Genomic DNA, 9,162 nt, shown 5'->3' with positions numbered 1-9,162 from the left:
GTAGATACATCCAAGAAGTGTGGATGTGATATGGAAATGAAATTGTTAGCAGGGAATAATTTTCTTCTCCAATAAAAGAAATAGCTAAAATGTAAACCACCTATTATTAGATATGTTGTCTGAACTCTTAACTCAGTACTGTTTTGCTCATTACTAAACAAACCTGCTGGACCAAACTCTTGAAGTCTGCTTCTTGACTGCAATAACCAACAGTAAATAATGAGAAGGGGCCAAGAAGTTACAGGGCCTGTAACAACCTCATAAAACCTTTCTGTTCCAGGCATCGAAACATACCCCAGAACTCCCAACTATGAAAAAAAATAGGAAAATATTCTTTATACCTGACTCTGATGTTATTTCCTAAACAAACAAGCATCATCACTTACGAACCATGCATGTCTTTTGTGCAACGGTTCCTGGCTTACGAGTAAGAGCCACAGTTTCTCTTCTGAGAAGAAACCTGCAGCTGGGAGGGATGCAAAGACGCCTGTTCCCACCTGGAGCTGAAGGACGGGGCGAGCTGTAGCCGGGTCCCTCCCGAGATGCCCTTGCCAAGCCCAGGGCACTGAGGGCCGTCAGCGACAGAGGTCCTACAGCTCTCCAGGCAGCCGCCTCCAGCAGCGGTGAGGTGACCTTTCCCGGCAGCTGGAAAGGATTTTTTCCCCCAGTCTACCCAGAAGGTTTCTCGCTGCAGCAAAGCCCTTCACTTCCTCTTCCACCACCACTGACAAGGAGATGAGAGAGTCCCTTTTGTAGTCTCAGTAGTTTGTAGACTTTTTTCTGTGCAGGTCTTTCTTTTCTAGCCCCCAGTTCTGTTGGTGTTTCCTCACAGACCACGATTTCTTGTCCTCTGATCTTTCTCAGTGTTGTCTTCTGTTTTTTTTCCGTGGGTCCACATCTTTACTAAAACGCAGTGCCCAAAACTGGACTCCAGCTGATGCTTTCCCAACATTGACTATATCTGTAGGTTATAAAAACTATTTTGTATAACTCACAGGCAGTATTCCTGTATGTGTATAAAAGATTCTCTTTTTTTTTGCCTTTGCTCCTATAGCATGACATAGCTGACTCATGCCAAGATTCTTTTTTGCAGAATTAGTACCGAGCCATTTGCTCTCCATCCTGTGTTTGTGCCGTTATTAGCCCTGTGTACGGCTGGACTGTTTCACACAAGGGAAACCTGTTTGAATCTGATAATTAGGGCATTTTCCTGGGGCTTACTGATAATTTCCTAGCAGCTGAGTACACCATTGAATGGATGATTTCTCTTTATTTTACTTAAGAGCTGTTGAATCATTCTTCAGACTACTGTGACCACATCAGTGTTGGTTTAAAAAAGGTGATCTGAGTGAAGAATTGAGTTTACATCCAGGTCTTTAGCATATAAATAGAAGCACAGAATCACAGAATCATAGAACACCCCAGGTTGGAAAGGACCTCAAAAGACCATCTGGTCCAACCTTGCGTGGGAAAGGGAGCCTAGATGAGACTACCCAGCACCTTGTCCAATTGCATCTTGAAAACCTCCGGTGATGGGGACTCTGCCATGTCCCTGGGAAGGTTAGAATCAGAATCATTAAGTTTGGAAAAGACCTCTAAGATCATCAAGTCCAAATAGTCCAGCTGCGTACTGCTGGTACAGATATGAACTGTCAAGGTGTATCTTACTACTAGAGGCACTTTATTTTTGACAAAATTTGGCCAGTCACAATCTTTTCCCCCAGTTTCATTCAAAGCCTTGGTAAAATGATGAATGTCGAAAAGGTAAGAGCCAGGGGTCTCCCAAAAACCTGGATTTCCCGGCTGCGCGAAGAGTGAATGAAAGAAGAAGTTGTTTCTGGGGGCTGCTCCTGGGAGCAGTGCCGATGCCCTGTGCCGGGGCACCCCTCGGCAGCGGGTGCAGGGGGTACCTTCGCCTGCGGGACGTGCCAGGCTGCCTGGGCTTGTCTGAACCAAGGCTGCACCTGCAGAAGGTGGATGAAGCGAAGCTGCTGGACCCGCAGGTGCTGGAGGCACAGGACAGAGCCCGGGGTCTGAGCCACCATCCCTCCCACCCTCTCCACGGGCCCTTCACAGGTGCAGTAAAAAGTAAGCTAAGTACCCAAAGGATTAGAGCCTAATTCACGCTTTCTGGGCAATTAGGAACAGGCGATTTGGAAGTTTTTGTATTCATTTTTATTAGGTGCCAACCGTTTTTTTACAGCTATTTCAGAATGATAGCCTACTTCCATAGGTCATCTGAAAAATTAAAATCCGAAGAATGTGGAAAGCCAAATGGAAGGCTGCAACCCGTTCGTGATTTCATGAAATATATTGTATGCCTGCATAAATTCTGCTGATAAATCTTACAGACTGTAAGATGCCTGGCTTAACACCTTTAGCACTGCAAACTTGCTATCTTTACAAACTTCCTTTGGAAATGTTTCGCTGCTAATCCTACGGAACCTGCATGAACATCATTTGTAAATAGACACAAAAGGAAAGCGTTTGAGTTTACTAAACAGTGTTTTGGTTTACTAACTAAAAATATATTAGCATTCTGTATGCTTCCTTAAAACTAATTAGAGAACAGACAGCTGACAAGCTAAAAATAAAGCTAAAAGATTGGGAACTATTAACAGAAAGAAAATGAAAGGCAGTTTTACTTCTCTCTACTATAGAGAGTCATAAAATGCAACTAGTACTATGACAGTTGCTTAAATATTTAGCAGAATAATGCAAATTATGCATGAGGGAGTATAAACATAAATATAACTGCAGTCAGGAAATTGTACAACAACAAAAAACCTGAATTTAAATTGAAGCCAGAAGCATGGAGATGTTCCATTGTCCTCTTTTCCAGTGGGTTTTTTTTTTTTGCATGTGCAGATATCATCAGGGGACCTTGGCCTCTCCATGGATGTAGCGGTCTGCCCCATTTTGTCATTTTCAGGCCTGGTACCATAGGAAGTGAGCTATTTCATCATTTATGCCAAACACTTTTGACACTGATTACTGATTCAGAGTTCTCTGTCACTAAACTTAAAATTTTATCATTTCACCTTTTCCAATGTATACACAGACAGCTTTCCATTGTTTTGTGTTGCTATGGGAAATGGGATAATTTCATTTTTCAACTATAGGAGAAGAGAAATAAAAAAATAAATATTGCAAAGCTATCAAAAATGGAAGGGGACTGAAACTTACTTTGACTTCTTGAAGTTGAGTAGACTTCAAATTAATATTGCCTCCTTAAGGCAAATATTTTTTCCTTATTTCTGGTAAGGAGAAGCACTAATAGAAGTTAATTTAGTGAAACAGTTCTTGGGTTTGTGTTAAGTTCCAAGTAAGTATTACGATCAGAAGTTCAATTTCTTCCTTACCAAGAAAGGACTCAAGATAATAGCACTACTACCCAAACCTGAGAGACTGAGTTTGCTGCTCAAAAGGAGACTGAAATCACATTCCGGGGGGGGGGGGGGGAGTTATTAAAAAAACTTTTGTCACAGCAAAAGTGCTTCTTTCAGAGTAAGGCCAAGGGCATTTTTGAGTCTGTGGGAGGAGGGAAATGCCAGCAGCAGTGACAACCACTGCATAAAACCCCTAACCCGCTGTTCCAGAAGAGTCAACTTTGGTTTCCTTTGCAGCTATCTCAGGCTTCGTATCTAATTGCACAACTTTTTCTTTTTCTTTTCAGAAAAACAACATAGTATTTTGTTTAAAAAATATGTGAACTGAGGACAAATTGGCAGCCTTAATTATGAATGTTCTGCCTGTCTGTTTATTGGTTTAAAATATTTCCTGATGAAGTATAAAGACATTTTGTGCCTCAATAGCACGAGTACAATATTCATTGTTTTGAATGACTTAGATGTCAGAGGATTGTCGGAGCAGCTGTAATTTGAAGAGCATATGAGAAAACACTCTCTAAGGAGTAACATGATATTTTCAGACAAAAAGGTTGTTGCAAATGAAGCTTTCAGCTGATTCCCGCATATTAGTAGTAAGATCTCAAGCCAGTCAGTAGACATGAAGGCAGAAAGTCCAGTAAAGACAGCAGCATAGGCACAAGTTCTTTATAAACCCAGTATTATCCAAAGCCGAGGGAAAAATGTACTGTTCTCACTACTTTGACAGCATTTCAACTCTTAAAAAAGCTCAGTAGTGCTGTGGTTCAGATGCTGCACTATCATCAGACAGCTGGGTTTGCAGAGTTTTTAATACTGAAGACAAAGAGGGAGGTGTCTGCTGCTGTTTTTAGGAACTCCTTCTCATGTACTGTTTGCTTATATACAGTTGCTGAACTGCAAGTTCTGGAAAGGAAGGAGGTTTTTGATGGAAAACCATTGAAAAATAAAGGTAAGGCTAACATATCAAAAGAGAATACGAAATAAAACTTGGTATAAAGGCAGAAACTCATAACTGAGGAATTCCTATTTACTTGCTCTCAAACTAGCAAAATTTATTCTTCTCAAGCCTGAATTTGGACTCACTATATTAATATCCTTGGTCTAAGTAAGAAGGGACATTGGTGGCAGAAGGGAACAAATCACTGACACAGAAACAGATTGTTGACCCTCGAGCCGATCCAGGAACCTGTTACTGTGACATGAAGAGGAGGAGGAGGAGGAAGGAGAGGAGGAGGAAGATGAAGTGGCTGCCATGTGGCAAGGTGCCACTCTCCAAAGGTGTGAAGAAATGAGGAGAGCTGTTTGTGGAGAAGTGTGTCCTCTAAAGGCACCAGAATCCCTCTGCTGCATTATGCTAAGCCTCACAGCCTCATACTCAAAAATTGTATTAAGTGTGGATAGTTGTTAGATACTCAAAGTCAAGAATTTCCAAGGTGCTACGCTCTTATTGTTACCAGCTGACTTCACAAGACTTGTGGATGCTACATGGTCGAGTGAGAAGGAGTGTCAAATTAAGCAAAAGCTTCTATAAATAATAAAGCATAAATAAACCCTCTGAAAATGCGGTCTTTAACTCTCTTGCCTCATTTCTCTGGGAGCATAAGAGGAATCATGTCTACTGCCCTCTTTCACACGTACCAGTACGAAAACAATTACCAGAGCTGTGCTTGAAAAACATTTGTCATGTGAAGAATGTTGCATTTCAGAAATCTTTATTCTGTCTTTAAAATCCCATTAAAATGTTTCCAAACAATGGTGCTGGGGAGTGTGCAGGAACTGGGGAAAACAGAGGAGAGAAAATGAGGAAAAGATTCATAAATAGGCAGACAATCACACATTCATTATTCATTTACTTCTTGTATTTTTAATTAATTTACAACTTCTTATACCACCAAGTACCATTTCCCCTCCTGTCAGGTAGAAGTGCCATTCCTGCTCAAGGGATTGAAGGAGTGGGGTATTAGTTTGCTCAACAGTATTCAGTCTTCTTGCATTTACTAACTTCTTTGATTACTTTCTTAACATATTCTACCAAAGACAGTTCTCTAAAATCACTAGCTTAGGCTTCAAATATTGCTTTAAAATGCCAATGTCTGAAAAAATATCCAGTTTAGTTGTACTGCCTTTCTATCAGAAGAGTAATTTTGAAATTTATTTCCATGTATCCAAAAATGAACTTTTCTATAAGGATTAAGTGAAGCAAATATGAGGACATTATTCTTACTGTAATTAATAAAATACTAGAATTTTTTCTTTTCTTTTTTTAGTGCCTCTTTTCAAAGAGTTTTGCTAGTCATAAAGATAGTAACCACACATCTGCACAAATTTGGGCAAAGCTGCCTGCTGGCAGATAGTATACTAGCCTATCTATAAATTGCATAATTTCTGCAATATTCTTCCATCCTAAACTGATTATTCCAATCTGTGTTATTTCTGAGTAACATTGTTACCATGGTTTTTTTTTTTTCCCCTTGTGTAGCTGTGTGACTATATAGCCACAGGTATCCAAGCTCACTGCTTACACTATTGAATGACATTTAAATAATTACATTTTCAAATGTATTTCGAACTATCTTTGCAAGCAGTAGGGTAGAGGAAAAAATGCCAAGCCAAAAGCCTTCTCAAGTCTTTCAAAACTATATGAAGAAGTAAAATTTTTGTAAAAAATAGCTGACATCATAGGAATTCCAACAAATAAGTTTGCCAAAGAATCCCTATTATAAAACTGAAATATTTAAGCTGCTTAGTTCAGATAGAAGAACTTATTAGGCATACAGAATTCTAATTATTTTATTTACTGTAGCTTATAGCATGCATGTTAAATAGTAGATTGCTATTTGTTCCCGGGACGTTGCTGGCTTCCCCAACTCAGCCTAGCATGGTGACCTACAGAGTCCCCCTACCAGTTCTTTGGGGGAGGCAGTGAGGACACTAACCTAGGTGGGGGGCTGATACTGGTTTCTATTTAGCATCCAGGAGCTGACTGTACACTTTTAATATGGAGATGCAGCAGATGGACCCCATCTTCCCGAGAAGGTGAGTCATCTGCTCGGTGGTACTTGTACTCACTGAGATCTCAGACCCCTCATAGCTTCCCCAGCCCACTAAAAATGGTTTACTTAAAAGCAAGAGTAGCTCCAACTCAGTCTTTCTGGTTGGGCAAAGCTTTAAGCAATGTCTCAGAAATTGGGGTAGCTAATTTTGAATCCCATCAAACTGAAGAGCATAAATCTAAGTCTTCCACTTCATGGTTGCCAAAAAAACCCGCGACCAACAACAACGACAAAAGGCGTAACTTCTAACTTCTTGTTGGACTCAACAATATCTCTCAGATTTGTTCAGAGCATACCTGCCAGGCTGGGTTTCCCAGAGACACTGGAAGACCTTTTTCTAAGTGATAGTTGAGTTTTGGCATGAGCTAAATTTTGAGAAGTCATTTCAGCCAAGGGTGTCTCTGCACAGACAAAGCGCATTCGGAGGTACCTAAGCAACTTCCGTATATTGCTTGGTGGACTTTTTGTATCTATAGTCAGATAAGGTGCTGGCCATAACAGAAAAACCAGTGTGAATACCCCCTGCATTCACTTCTCTGCACCCACAAGACCACTGCTGTAATCAGAGTGAAGAACAAAAACATTTTCTCTTTTCTGAAAAGCTATTTGTGGTAGTTTCAGTGAGCTATTTGACAGCTTAACACTATGACCAACTGTAACTCTACAACTGAGGAGATAGCACAGGAGATGAATTAATGACCAAAGGCAGTACACAAGGGGTGGGAACTTCCCATACTGGTTTTGCAGCTGTAGCCACCATCTCATGAATCTATAGTCTTGTTCCCTTAGTAAACTTTGCCCTTGATGCTATGCATTTCCGTTCAAATTTCTCAAAGTGCAGACCCTATGTGCCCCATGAAGATTTTTGACACAGAGCAAATCTCTTCAGTGCTCTCTACATGCTGTCACTGCTAATTAAAAGATGATAACCCTCTTTTCCCAAAGCAAAACCAAAAATGTATCCTATAGCTGCTGATATTCCAGTTTAATCAAAAAAGCACACATGCCACTCAGTTTAGCCCATGTTCTTTGCATTAATGCACAAACCGTCTGTCATTCAAACCTCGAATTTTGTTTTCAGAAATCTCTGGAATTCCCATCTGCCATGTCCACATGTATGAAACCCAAATTTCTCAGCCAAAGTTGCAGGATAATTTTCAGCAGTTTTCTCATTAGTTTTTAGGTGTTAGGAACAATTCACACCCTGAAAGTGGACATGTTTCTACAGGGAAAATTATTTCAAGTAAGGATATGTGAGATTTGAGAGGTACTATGTTTATTTCCCAGGTGATGGTTGGAGTATGTAACTAAAAGTAGTTATATGAATTACATTACCTTTAGGTCTAACGTGCTGGAAGCAGAAGAATTTGGCCACAAATGCTGTATAGGGACAATCTGGTCACAGTTAGGCTTTTGGAAGAAAGTTACATGTTAAAGTTGATTGCTGTAGTTTGGGATTTTCAGAAGTTGTGAGACACTAAAACCAAGAAGATATGTGGGAAAATTAAGGAACTCGTATTCCATTCTTTAAGATGCTAGCAATACTTTAATGTGAAGAGACAGTGGTAAGTGAATAAAGCAATGTGACACTACAGTGCTTGTGCTCTCTTTCCTCCTTCTTCCTTCCTTCCTTCATTTCCTTCCTTATTTCCGTCCTTCCTTCCTTCCCTCTTTGCCTTACTTTTTTTTTTTGTTGTCTCTTTTCTTACACTTTTACATTCCTTGAAGAAGGAATCATCGTGGGATATTTCCACGGGGCCTACATTAATGTTTCAAGACCTGTGATCAAGGCACCAAATACAGTTGTGGTAGAATTTTACCACAAAGCAAATAAGCAATAGAGTAATATCACTAAGTAGTGACATATGATAATTTCATATTGCTAAGGACAAGAATTTATATAACTAAGGATAAGAATAAAAGAGCCATAAGAGACACGCTGACAGAACCGGACAATGGAAACAAGGGAGTATTTCTGAAGGATAGCAACTGGCTCAGCAGATTAATAGAAGGGAACATAGAGGCAAGTGATGGGAACAATAAAAGAATGGGAGAGTCTGGTTCAGAGGGATTAAGAAAGCAGGAATGACAAGCATGATGTGATTGAGCAGAGGTCTAAGAGAAAGATGCCAGAGATTTTGGTGAGGAAAGTTTTAGTAGAGCGGAAAAGGGAAGAAATGAATGCACATCACCTCCAGTTCCTTTTACTACAGGGCAGTAGTGGTTTTGGTTGACCTTGGCTAATTTTGTTTTCACATCAAATGCCTTGGAGTAATTAATATTTAGTGTCCTGGTTGCTGACAACTGCAGGTTAATTAAAGTTTTGCTATAATTAGATACAATTTTAGTGCATCCACTGTTCCTACTGTATGCTTAGCAACTTTTGTGAAGTAAAGTGTCCACAAAAAAGTAGACAATAATGGTACTTGCAGATACTGCATTGCCAAAGCCACATTAAGCACTCATAAGCATCTCATAGTCCAGAAGTGGAATACTTATGCCATATTCTGCATCTTTGCCCAGGTCTGGGTAGAGACTGTAAAATGCCAGAGGTCTCTGAAAGTCCCTGCTTTTCAGAAAACAGCAGTTTTGAACCTAGGGTAGGGCAGTCCTGCAGGCACCCACAATAGAGCAGGCTTGAGGCTTCTCTGATTCCTAAGATGCATAAAAGCACCTCCCTTCCAAACATTCTCCACCTATGCTGAGCTGGGGGTCTGGCC

Source organism: Harpia harpyja, chromosome 23 (assembly GCF_026419915.1).
Source record: "Harpia harpyja isolate bHarHar1 chromosome 23, bHarHar1 primary haplotype, whole genome shotgun sequence".
In the NCBI taxonomy this organism is placed as follows: Eukaryota; Metazoa; Chordata; class Aves; order Accipitriformes; family Accipitridae; genus Harpia; species Harpia harpyja.
The sequence above is the reverse complement of the archived record's forward strand: the minus strand, read 5'-3'. Positions refer to the sequence as shown.